The sequence below is a fragment of the Mobula birostris genome, chromosome 25 (assembly GCF_030028105.1).
Source record: "Mobula birostris isolate sMobBir1 chromosome 25, sMobBir1.hap1, whole genome shotgun sequence".
Classification (NCBI taxonomy): Eukaryota; Metazoa; Chordata; class Chondrichthyes; order Myliobatiformes; family Myliobatidae; genus Mobula; species Mobula birostris.
This window is the reverse complement of record NC_092394.1, coordinates 46586030-46600184: the sequence shown is the minus strand read 5'-3', so window position 1 is coordinate 46600184 and position 14155 is coordinate 46586030.

The following is a 14155-nucleotide window of genomic DNA, read 5'->3' as shown; positions in this document are numbered from 1 at the left end:
GTTGAAAATGTTACACCCACCTCATCATACAGTACACACAGAAAAGATTTGAGTGTGCAATCTCATTATCTGTTTTTAAACTGGGTTCAATCTTTTAACAAAACTTAATTTACAAATGAATATTGATGCAAATCCTCGGGATATAAAGGGATATTTCCTCGTGTTCTCCCTGACTGCATGGTATATGCTTTTGGAAGTGCTGTGGAGAGCATTCTGATGGGCTGTCTGGTATGGGGGGGGGGGCGCAGGACCAGGAGGGGTTGTGGATTTAGCCATTCCATCTTGGGTACTGGCCCACAGCATACCTAGGACATCTTCAAGGAGATATCAGAGGTAAGTTTTCTATGCAGAGTGGTGAGTGCGTGGAAAGGGCTGCCGGCGACGGTGGTGGAGGCGGATACAATAGGGTCTTTTAAGAGACTCCTGGACAGGTATATGGAGCTGAGAAAAATAGAGGGCTATGGGTAACCCCAGGTAATTTCTCAGGTAAGGACATGTTCGGCACAGCTTTGAGGGCCAAAGGGCCTGTATTGTGCTGTAGGTTTTCTATGTTTCTATGAGTGGTGTCTCAGAAAGGCAGCATCCATTATTAAGGACCTCCAGCACCCAGGGCATGCCCTTTTCTCACTGTTACCATCAGGTAGGAGGTACAGAAGTCTGAAGGCACACACTCAGCAATTCAGGAACAGCTCCTTTCCCTCTGCCATCCGATTCCTAAATAGACATTGAACCCTTGGACAATACCACATTTTTTTAATATATATTATTTCTGTTTTTTTGTACAATTTTTAATCTATTCAATATATGTATACTGTAATTGATTTACTTACTTATTATTATTTTATTGTTTTTCTTTTTTTTTGTTTTTTTTCCTTCTATATTGCATTGAACTGCTGCTGCTAAGTTAACAAATTTCACGTCACATGCCGGTGATAATAAACCTGATTCTGATTCTGATATTGCAAATTCCAGTTGTTGGGATGGGGCTTTCCCAACTTGCATTGGTGGGATGAGATTTTACAGCCTTCCCAATGCTCCTGGCATGCACAGAGCTGTTAAAGTAGATTTCCCCTATCACATTCATGTCTTCACAAGATTTACTTTTAATTTACAACCTCTGCAGTGTTAGCAATGCCTTATCAATGGCATAAAATTGATAAAGAATAACTTAAGAATTACATCCAAGTTTATTAAGAATAAATAAGTGTAACAGGAAGTGTGGTGTACCACTTCCTGTTAGAATGGGAAGTGCAATCAACATATAACGTACTTGCTACAAATTGTTTTTATGACAGTTTTCCTCCTTATCCAACTGATTTGATGGATTGGATTATTTGCTCTCACAGACTGTCCTCTTTGTGCATTATCCACATATGCACACATAGAGAACTGACGGATAGAAAGGTATGGTACATTAGGACAATCACTCGCAATTTTCTGCTTACAGTTTCATCTGTCACACGTGTCCATCCTCCTTGTCACTTCTTACATTTACAAAATTTATGCTTTCTGAAAACTTTGATGCTATGCTTCAAACCAACAAATCCAGATTACAAATTTGCATTGAGTTCTTCCCTACTCCAAGGAACACTTCCATCCAGTGTGAAAAACTACAGTTCACTGCTCTCCTTAGCAACATTACCCAGACACTGATGTAACCATACTTACACACAGATACAAGCACTCAGATACAATATGTAGATATTGTGTGGGATGGGGAATAGAACTGGAACAGTATAGAATTAGTGCTTATTGAATCCCAGGGCAGGAGACAAACTCTGGATTGCTAGCCCAGTGACAAGCTGTGGCTAAGTTACTGGACCAGTAATCCAGGAGCCTTGGAATGTGTCTATATGGCGAGGGTGTGACAACATATGCACAGATGCACAGTCATTTGTCATTATCTACAGCAGGAAGGGGATCAATTTTTTCTTTTATTTTCGACAAGACATCATTGATTCTTCTGTAATTGTTCTGAAGTCTCGAACATCCACCTCTGACTGCTGTGAGGACCCAGGTCTCATTTCCTTCAAGACACACTAAAGGGCTGCCTCTTTGGACCTGCAACAAACCACAAACACAAGGTGATTAAATCCAGTGGACTATACCAGGCCTTTGGACTCAGAGAAGGAGGAGTCCCACACTAACCAACTTTTACACTACTGTGCACTCATTTCCAGTTATGTTCTTGCACTAATGTCTTGTTTTCCAGTCTTTTTCTTCTCTCTTGTATACTTTGTGTACAGTTTGTGTACAATTGTATGCCCTGTGTGCTTCTGAATCTGTGTGACTGTGACGCTGTTGGTGGAAACACGTTTTTCATTGTGCTTTTACCACACCATACTTGTGCACACAACAATAAGCTCAAATCATCAGGGAGATGACATCCAAACTCCAATAGTAATGGAAAACAAATAACATTGCAGATGCTGAAATCTGAAGTAAAATCTAACTAAAATGCTGGCAGAACACTTTCTTAACCAAACCAGCTTTGAGCTTGCACTCCTGTCTCAGCTCTGTGTGGGAAACTGTAACTCTTCCTCTCCAATTCTGACCTGAACTATTAACTGGTTTCTTTTCCCACAGATGTTGTTTGACTGGCTGAATTCTTCCAGCATTTCTGTTTTTGAATAAAATAGATTACATGGAGGAAGGACTCGGAAGATAAGAGCTCCCATGGATTGGAAGTCTCGAAAGAGACTGAATATAAGTACGATATGCTGTATTTGGTTTTTACTTTATGAGAAAATGAAAATAAATAGGAGTAAGGTCTACATGGCATAGTCGATCTGATCTATCCAGGGTTGAGACATTTCCATGCCCAGACCCTTGATTACTCCAAAGTCAGACTAAGTATTCTAATCATTTAATGACTCAGCAGCATAATCCTCTAGGGTAGGGAATTCAAAGATTCATGAGCACTCAGAGAAGAAGGTCCTCATCATTTCGCTCTTAAGCATCCAGTCCCTTATCTTGATCTTCCGCAATGTGGAAACATTCTCCTAGCTCTACCCGGACAAGTCTCCTTATACGTTGCACTGTGATCACCTCCTTTCTTCCAAACCCCAGAGGCTAGGCCTATTCTACTCATAGGACAGCCCCCTTGTTCCAGGAATCCAGCCACCAAGAGGCCAGAACTGTACACCAAGCTCCAGGTGTGGCTTCACAAATGTCCTGCACATCTGCAGGAAACCTTTCCTAGATGTGTACCCCAATCTCTTAACAACAAAGTTCAATATTCTACTTGCCTTCTAATTTTTTCCAATAACTTGCACCATTGAGGGCAAGAATGAGATGATTTGGCAGATGGCTGAAAACTAGTGCAGGGGGTAGGTCTTCAGATCTCTGGAACACTGGGATCTCTTCTGGGGGAGGTAGAATGTGTACAAAAGAGATAGGTTACACCTGAACCCGAGAAGGGCCAATACCCCTGCGGACAAGTTTGCTAGAGCTATTGCAGAGGGTTTAAACTAAATTGGCAGGGGGATGGGAAACCAGTTTTAGGGCTGATCATGATGGGACAGTTGGTATACAGTGTGCATTAAGACTGTCAGGAGGCACAGGCAGATGATCGAGCAAAATTGCAGTCAGTGGGATGAGTTGCAGTGTAAGTGGGGGACAAAATCCAAAAGAGTGTGAGTACAGGACTGAAGGTGTTATATTTGAATCCATGCAGTATATGAAATAAGGTAGATGATCAGTTAGACATTGACGTTGTTAGATATCAGTTAGTATGATGTTGTGGGTATTACTGAGTCATGGTTTAAAGATCATAGCTGGAAGCTTAACATCCAAGGATACACATTATATTGAAAGGGCAGGCAGGTAGGCAGAGGGTTGGAATGGCTCTATTGGTAAAAAAAATAAACCAAGTCCTTAGAAAGAGGTGACATAGGATTAGAAGATATAGAATCCTTGTGGGTGGAGTTAAGAAACTGCAAGGGTAAAAAGACCATGATGGGAGTTATATACAGAATGCTGAACAGTAGCCAGAATGTGCGCTTCAAATTACAATGGGAGATAAAAAACACATGTCAAAAGAGCAATGTTTTGATAGTCATGGAGGATTTCAATATGCAGATAGATTGGGAACATCAGATTGGTGCTGGATCCCAAGAGAGAGAAGTTGTATAATGCCTATGAGATGGCTTTTTAGGGCAGATTGTATTTGAACCTACTAGGGAAAAGGAAATTCTGGATTGGGTGTTGTATAATGAACAGGATTTTATCAGGGAGCTTACGGTAAAGGAACACTTAGCAGACAGTGATCATAATATCACTGACTTCACCCTGCAAATTGAGAGGGAGAACCCGAAGTCAGATATATCAGTATTACAGTGGAGTAAAGGGATTACAAAGGCATGTGAGAGGAGCTAGCCAAAGTTGATCAGAAGGCACACTAGCAGGGATGATGGCACAACAGTAATTGCCGCAGTTTCTGGGAGAAATTCAGAAGGCACAGGATAGATACATCCCAAAGAAGAACAGGTATTCTAAAGCTAGGAGGACTAACCATGGCTGACAGGAAAAGTTAAAATAAAAAGGCAAATGTAGCGGACAATGTAACTGTTCTGTTCTTTGTTCAATAGCCCAAGATATTATCTTCAATAATTTGAGTCCTCATCTTGTAGTAGTAACCAGCATACTGAATAGCTAATACCTTATACAGTGTGGAAACAAGCCCCTCTGCCCAATTCATCCATGCTGACCAAGATTTATCTAGAGATACTGCGTGGAATGGGCCCTTCTGGCCTTTTGAGGGGTACCGGTCCACATCCCCTGACAACCCCTAATCATGGGTCAATTTACAATGACCAATTAATCTTTTACCCTTTTACCAAAAAAAAAGATTTATTGGTCATTGTAAATCCAAAGACACACTACAACAAAAATTGAAAAAGGTAAACAGAACTCGGATCCACTGCACCCACTATACCATCATGTGCCAGTTTCTAACCACCTAAAACCGAGGAGAAGCTTTGCTACAGTGGAGGAACTACCGCACGGAACATCCCCCCAAACATTCAGGATTGACCTCTGGCAACAAACAGAAGCCTGAACCCCACCAAACAACACAGTGCAAGACCTCACAGAAATGTTGCCAGACGGGGCACTGCTTGACAGACGGAAGTGGTGCACTCTCAACAGAGCGAGAGCGGGAGTTTGTAGGACGGGAGACAATATGGTGAAGTGGGGTTGAAAGATCAGCCAATCCTGTGAGTGTGGCGACAGGGTGCAGAACATTGAACACGTTCTGCGCAACTGCCCACTCTCACCTGATTTAGCTGACACCGACCTGCTCAGCATCAACCAAACAACACTAGAGTGGCTGGCTGTCTGCTGTGACAAGCTGTGATGATGATGACCAGTTAATCTACCCGGTACATCTTTGGATTGTGGGAGGAATTTGGAGGACCTATAGAAAACCCACGCACTCCACAGAGAGAACTTACAAACCCCTTACTGAAGATGCTGGGATTGATCTCTGACTCCGAAGCCCTGAGATGTAATAATATTGCACTAAATTCTCCGCTACCACAGCGGCCTAGCTAAGATTCCTGTCTAAGATAATCCCATTTGCCTGCCTTTGGTCCATAAACCCCCATACCGTTCCTTTCCATGAACCTGTCCCAAAAACGTTCTAAATGTTGTAATTGTACTCATTATACCTCCTCCTCTCATTCCATATACCCACCACCCTTTGTGCCCCTTAAGTCCCCTTTAAATCTTCCCCCACTCCTATCTGTCAGAATCTGGTTTCTGATCAGGAATCCTTACGGTCCAGAATTTAGCTCAGACAGGACAGGAGTCAGGAGTTACATTGCAAACACAGGTGCTGCATGTCGATTGGATGTGCCTTGAAACTCATTGTTAGCATCTGCAGAATGAATGCACAGGCATGTTCCCTCTGCTAAACACAAATTCAGCAGTGTATAGACGTACCTGACAGTTTCTGAGATGTTGAAAAACTTCATGTACTACGATCCATTGCTCATCAGAAGCAATCACATACCATTCACCTGTTGGAAGAAACAGAAGGTCGATGATTGGGATTCTGGTACCTAACTGACCCCAGGAACAAACAGTTTACAAGCTAATTGGATTAAAGTTTAGATTGAAAGGATATAGATGCCAATCACTGACTATAATATCATTTTTGCAAACATTTTAGACCTATTTTCTTCATTTCTGTTATTGTGACAGCTTTTTTATTCCCTTCTCACTATATACTTCCATCTTGGATTGTTTTCTCTGAAGAGTTGGGAGCTGAGGGGGGGACCTGGTAGAAGTTTATAAAACAATGAGGGGCACAGATAAGATAGATTAGTCTTTTCTTTCCAGGAGAGTCAAATATTAGAGGGTATGCCTTTAAGGTGAGATTGAGGAAGTTTAAGGAAGATGTGCAAAGCATTTTTTTTTAACGTAGAGTGTAAAAGACGTCTGGAACACATTGCCAGGGTGGTGGAAGCAGATAAGAAAGAGGCATCTAAGAGGCTTTTAGACACTGACATGAAAGTGCAGGGAATGGAACGATTTAGATTATGTGCAAGCAAAACAGTTTAGTTTAATTTGCGTCATAGATGGCACAGGCAATGTGAGCTGAGGGGCCTCTTGCTGAGTTTTACTGTTCTATGTTCTGTATCCAATATGCAGCTGGAAGCCTCGCATGTACTTTAAGTATCCGGCTGCACTGATGCCCATTTCCCAGAGTGGTATCCCTGCTCTTGGCTTTTAGGGATTCAGTCTGTGCTGTACGGAAGTTCCTGTGTTTTTACTTCCCAGAAGTGAACTGAGAGCAGGATGTAGAAGGGGGATTGAATATTGGGTGCCTTGGTCCAATTATCCTGTGTTTGAACCCCACTTCATTTGCCGACCACGCTCAGTATTTGCAATAGGACACTGAGGAGCTTTAAGTTGAAGGGTAACTGCAGATACTGGAAACCAGAAATAAGTGGCAGGTCAGGCAGCATCTGTGGAGAGAGCAGTAGAGTTAATGTTTCAGTACAATGAACCCTCATAAGGTAACCCTCCCCTTTTGTCCACAGATGCTGTCTCACCTTTTGAGTAATTCCAACACTTCCTTATGTTGGTTCTAAAGGAGGCCATTCAGTCTGTCAAGTCCCGGTGAGCAACAGAGTCTGGGTCGAACTTGATTGCCTAAAGCTGTGTGGCTGCAGGGCTAAACGTTGCAACACTCTGACATGTTGCTTTTATTTTGTATATAATCCTTCTGTTCTGCACTGTTCCACGAGACAACATGTATCTGCATGCTAAATGGCAGCTTATCTTACCTTGACGTGTGGTGTCCCGCAGGCCTGTGACTTTGCAGCTGGTTTGAGCTGTTTCCGTTTGATTCATAGGGCTGGGCAGAGGAATTGGCTGAAAGCCGGTGAATGCCACCGGGGAGTCCAGAAGCAGGAGAGCAATACCTTCACCTGTACTGTCCAGAGTGTAACGTGATTCAATCCTGTATTTTGTCAGGTTGGGAGAGCCAGCACAAATATACTGGAAGGAACTGGAACAGACATCATGAGCAAAGCTAAAATCTCTTTTAACCCTAAAGAATACATTTTTGCAGAAGAAATGCAGGAAAAATATTGATGTACTTTCAAAACTGGGAAATGGTGACAATGCAAACACAAGGAAATCTGCAGATGCTGGAATTTCAAGCAACACACATAAAAGTTGCTGGTGAATGCAGCAGGTCAGGCAGCATCTCTAGGAAGAGGTGACGAAGGGTCTTGGCCCGAAACATCGACTGTACCTCTTCCTAGAGATGCTGCCTGGCCTGCTGCGTTCACCAGCAACTTTTATAAATGGTGACAATATTATTCACAGTCAGTGGGATGATTGGTTAAACTTCCTGTCACTCAAGCTCAGTGACCCCCACCACATAAATGACTAGGGTTAATTGTATAACATTTGAATGACTTCAATGGAGCTTTCCTCCATTCACTGAATTTTCCTGGAGGAATTACCCTATGTCTATTGAGTAAAGTTGTTGTAGTTTCAGGTATTAGCTCTCTTTTCTGAGTAAAGAGTCTCTGGTGTTAAATGGGACATTGACCTGAGTGCTGACATAATTTCTTTGCATTGTTATCAAACAACTCATCAAGACTCCCTCCAAACACATGATGTCTACCAGCAAGGACAAAGACACCAAAAGCTGGGGAACACCGCCGCTTGGAAGTTGCCCTCCAAGCCTGTAATATGAAGGGTTAGTTTATTTGCCAGTCGAAAGCCCCTTCCACTGTGCCAGTTGTTGACTGAGCCTTTTGAGGGATGTACCACCTCCTTCCCATTGGTCACCTTGCTCACCACAACACCAGTGTCAGTTTCCAGGCACCTGAAGGGTTTAGGAACAGCACGTGCAAGAGACTCATAGGCTTTCCTTTGTCTCCAGGGGCTCATCTTCACATTTTGGTCTCAACCAGTGCTGAAGAACCATTGGGAAAGTTTGCTGCAGATATAGGAGGGCCACGTGCACAATTAGGTAGGTATCTGTTGAATGTTTAGTTTTGTAGTTGTGTAACTTGGGGAGACTTAATGAAGTACCTGTTGAGTTTGAAGTGTTAGTGAATGGTTAGTGTTGTAGTTTCTGTAATGTAGGGTGACTTAGATGTTTGGTTGAATGTTTTACTGTTCGCCTGTAAATAAATGGTTTTTGTGTTGATTTTTAACAGTGCCTTCTGTCTCACTTACCAAACCTGTGAACCTGCTTCCTCCTAACAAAGGCACATGCCTTCATAACTTGGAAATACATCACCATTCCTTTACCATCGTCAGGACAAAATCCTGGAACTGTGATGAGAGTCCTTCACAAGGATGCTGTGGACCCAGATGCTGGAGTATCTGAGGCTAGAATCAAGGCACGGTATCAAACTGGATCGGGAACTGAGCACAAAACAAAACGCTAGACCAGCAGTCCCCAACCACCGGGCCGCAAAGCATGCACTACCGGGCCGCGAGGAAAAGATATGATTTGGCGATATGAGTCAGCTGCACCTTTCCTCATTCCCTGTCATGCCCACTGTTGAGCCATGACACATGCGAGGTCATTACCCGCGCGTCTTCCATGTCAGCGCGGGAAGAAGATCAACTCCTCGAGCTTGCAAATGACGGCGGGCTGAGAAGTATGTTTGACATAACATCTCTGCCGGCGTTCTGGATCAAAGTCAAGGCTAAATATCCTGAGATAGACGGGAAAGCACTGAAAACGTTGCTTCCATTTCCAACATATTTCTGCAATGAATGCAACGAAAACCAAATTGCGGAATAGATCGGACATGAGGAACCCCGTTCGAGTATCGCTGTCTCCCATCACCCCTCGATGGGACCGTCTTGTTGCAAGGAACAAGTATTCAGCCCAGGCCTCCCACTGATCCAGCGATATTGGTGTGTTGCAATGATTTTACATGTTCATACGGGGAAAATATGTGCTGTGTGTTTAATATCCAAACGGTACTTAAAATGTTATGATGCTATTGACTTGCTTATATAACCATATAAAAATTACAGCACGGAAACAGGCCATTTCGGCCCTTCTAGTCCGTGCCGAACGCTACTCTCACCTAGTCCCGCCGACCCGCACTCAGCCCATAACCCTCCATTCCTTTCCTGTCCATATACCTATCCAATTTTTCTTTAAATGATAATGTCGAACCTGCTTCTACCACTTCTACTGGAAGTTTGTTCAACACTTACTTCAAGCTCCACCGATAATAGACTTATCGCTATATTCATGCGAGGAAAATATGCGCTGTGTGTTTAATATTAAATTCGTTAGATAAACCCTTTTAGAAACGAAATTGAGTATATTAGCCACTCTATAAATCATTAGCCAAAAATGATTTATAGAAAAAATCGGTACGTAAACGCATGTGCACTTGTGACGCGCAAGGCTTCATGGTCATTGTAGTCTCGCGGTAAACAACGTATTTGACTGCTACTTTTGTCCGTTGGCAACCCTACCCGCGCCCCCGGGTTGGCTGGTCCGCAAGAATATTGTCAATATGATACCAGTCCACAGTGCAAAAAAGGTTGGAGACCCCTGCGCTAGACGATATCTCAGGTTGGGCTTATGATTAAGAATTGTGGCTCGGTTCAGGTGCTCTTTAAATACTTAATTCTCAGTGCCCCAAACATGACTGCCAATTAGCAGGACAGTCCTGAATCTTTAAAGGGGCTGTGCCAGCTACCCATACTCCAGAGAGTTAGAGCATCTAAACCCTGTAAGCTGGCGCGGTTGGGTAGGTGTCGTAACAAGACCCCCTCCCCTAAGGTTGACTCCTGGCGGCCCTGGCGGCTTGGTGAGATGATGCTGGTAGTCATGGATGAGAACCAGATCCAAGATGTCCCTTTCAGGAACCCATCGCCATTTCTCGGGTCGGAATCCTTCTCAGTCCTTGAGGAACCTCCGAACACCCTGAACAGTTCATGAATCCAAAATTCTTCTCCCAGTGAAGACCTGTTCCCCATCGACGAACTTGGGCGGCTGTGGGACTAATGGTGGAGGGGCTAAAGGGCTGGTGTTCATAGGTTTTAATTTGGAAATGTGGAAAGTGGGATTGACCTGAGGGTCTTGGGGAGCTGCAAGGTGTAAGCCTTTGGGTTTGCTTTCCTGAGAATCTTGAAGGGTCCAATGAACTTGGGCACCAATTTCCTGGACTCCACTCGGAAAGGCTATTCCTGAGTTGACAGCCAGACCTGCTGGCCAGGCTGCAAATCTGGTCCCCATCTTTTCTTGCAGTTAGCCTTTATTTCAGCGTTCTGAGTAGAAGCTAGCAAAATCTCCCTTGCCCACGTGCATCTTTCCCTGTGGCGTCGGACAAGATCTTTGGCCACAAGAACCCAAACTTTGGCTTCCTGCTCAGAGAAGAGTGGTGGAGAATACCCAAATTGGCATTTGAAAGGGGACGTACCATGCACCAAATGCCGTAAGGTGTTGTGGGCGACCACTGCCCTCATCAAACAGTAGAACCGCTCGTATGGTCTTTCAGAGGCCAGGCATCTGAGGGTACATTCTATTGTATATCCTAGTTCTCCCGTGCAGGTGAAACTCAGAAGAAAAACTCACTGTTGCCCTAATCAGTTTGGAAAATGCCCTCCAGAAATGTGATGCAAATTGCAGACTGCAGTCCGACACAATATTCACAGGAAAACCGTGGATCCTGAAGGCCTGCTGCAGGAGAGGCATCATAGGGTTCATTCCAAAGCTTGGTTCACCTGCTTCATCTGGCCGTTGGACTGTGGGTGAAACCCAGAGGAAAGATCTGCTGTTGCCCCAATCAGCTTAAAGAACACCCTCCTAAAACATGACACGAATAGTGGACCGCGATCCAACACAATGTCCACTGGAAAACCATGGATCCTGAAGACCTGCTGCAGGACTATTTTGGCTGTCTCCACCACAGACAGTAGTCTGTCCAAGGCAATGAATTTGCAGGCATTCAAAAACGATCCATAATTATCTAAGACTACCCGATCGTCTAATTTTCCCCATGAATGTCCAGTCTCTATACACCTCCATCCCCCACCAGGAAGTCCTCAAAGTTCTCCGTTTCTTTCTAGACACCAGACCCACCAACACTCTCCTCTGTCTGGCAGAACCTGTCCTCACCGAATAATTTCTCCTCTGGCTCTTCCCTTTTCCTTCAAACAAAAGGTGTAGCCATGGACACTCACATGGGTCCCAGTTATACCTGCCTATTTGTCAGCTACATGGAACAGTCTATGTTCCAAGCCTACACTGTATCACTCCCCAACTTTTCCTACACTACATCGACAGCTGCATTGGTGTGAGCTGTCGACTTCATCAACTTTGCCTTCAACTTCCACCCTGCCCTCAAATTTACCTGGTCCATTTCTGACACCTCCCTCTCCTTTCTTGATCTGTCTGTCTCTATCTCTGGAGACAGCTAATCCACTGATATCTTTTATAAACCCATTGATTCTCACGGCTACCTGGACTATACCTCTTCCCACCTTCTTTCTTGTAAAAATGTCATCTCTCAATCCCTCTGTCTCTGCCACATCTGTTCTCAGGATGAGGCTTTCCATTCCAGAACTAAGGAGAGGTCCTCCTCCATCAAAGAAAGGGGTTTCCCTTCCTGCACCATCAACACTTCCCTCAACCGCATCGCTTCCATTTTGCGCACATCCGCCCTCACCCCATCCTCCCACCGCCCCACCATGGATAGGGTTCCTCTTTTCCTCACCTACCATCCCACCAGCCTCCAATTTCAGCACATAATTCTCCGTAACTTCCGCCATCTCCAATAGGACCCCACCACCAAGCACATCTTTCCCTCCCTCTTGCTTTCTGCTTTCCCCAGGGATCACTTCCTATGTCCCTTGTCCATTCGTCCCTCCCCACTGATCTCCATCCTGGCACCTATTCTTGCAAGTGAAACAAGTGCTACAACAGCCCATACTCCACCTCCTTCATTACCGTTCAGAGCCCCAAACAGTCCTTCCAGGTGAGGCTACACTTCACCTGCGAGTCTGTTGGGGGTCATCTACTGTATCCGGTGGTCCCAGTGTGGCCTCCTGTATATCAGTGAGATCCAATGTAGACTGGGAGACAGCTTTGCCAGCATCTGTGATCCATCTGCTGGACAAAAAGCCGGATTTCCCAGCAGCCACCCATTTTAATTCCACTTCCCATTCTGACATGTCAGTCCATGGCCTCCTCTACTGTTGCGATGAGACCACACTCAGGTTGGAGGAGCAAAACCTTATATTCTGTCTGGGTACCTCGAACCTAATGGCATGAACATTAATTTCTCAAACTTCCGGTGGCCATTATGCGATTCATCCCTCTATAATCAATACATGGCCGCAGGCTCCTGTCCTTTTCCTGTACAAAGAAGAAGCCAGCACTAGCAGGTGAGGTAGAGGGCTGAATGAATCCCAGGGCAAGAGCCTTCTTAACATACTCCTCCATAGTGCTTCTTTCCGGGCCTGAGATTGCTTACAATTGACCCTGCAGAGGGCAAGTCCCTGGCAGTAGATCTGTAGCACATTATAGGGTCGGTGCAGTGGAAGAGTTGAGGACTTTCCCTTGATGAAGGCCTCCTCCAAATCTGTGTAAGCAGAAGGGATTTCGGCTGGCCTGGATGCTGGAATTAGCCCTGAACCTTCCTTTGAGGACAACTCCTGAGGCTCTCTGAGTAGCAGGGGTGATTCAGCAGGCCCCAGGGTCTTCTCCATAGGTTCACAAGTGTCTTTGGTGAAAGCAGAGGCCAAGTCACAGTCCAAATCCTCATCCGTATCCTCAGATATCGGCAGTAAGGCCTGACAAATGGTCCTCGAGCTCCTGGGACTAGGTTTTAAAGAACTCCATCTTGGAGTCTTCCCCTTAGATGGGATCTGGCAACTGGAGCCCTTTAGGTTAGCTGCTAGAGTTCCAGACCTCTTGGATACCTGCTTGGCTTGTTCCTGAATAGAGATCTAGTTCCAGCACACCCCGACTGGACAGGGCTGGGACTCGCACGGGCCTATTGCTGGAGCTGTCTTGTCTACCCTTGTTTCCTGAAGGCTCCAGGTTACCCTGAATAGAAGTCTGCTCCCTCAGTGGGCACTGGTCTCAGGGGAGTCTGGGGGTGAGAACACCAGGCCGAAAACTTACCTTCTTGCAGTGACTGGACCATGCAGTTCACGGAAGGGCGACGCTGGGAGGGCCAAGGTGGCCGAAGATCAGGGGTATGTAAGGAGTCAATGCTATAGAAACTAACGTCCTCCACATGATCTACTATCCCCATCTGCAAGACCAATGCCCGCTGCCGGATCTGCCCGGAACCAAGCGACAGCTGTCCAAGACAGTTGCGAACGTGGGCTGGCCCAACTCCTGCAGTGACATGTTCAGCCGATGCATGGTCCCCACGTCCAGGGAATTTCCAGCTGCCGCAGAGTCCAAAAAAGCATTCATCTTGTGTCAGTTCATACCCCAGCCCAGGAGATCTCCACCCTCAGCGTGACACCAAAATCCGTGAGGTTGGGAGTAGTGGCCACTACCGTCACAGTCCTCCCAATACTGGATGGTCTTAACAGTTCTCCCAACGGCTGCAGCTTCGGACGTTCAGCCCACTGGTTACCTGCTTTCCCGCAGTAATAGCAACAACCTTGACTCCGACGCCGGAACCTCTTATTGGCG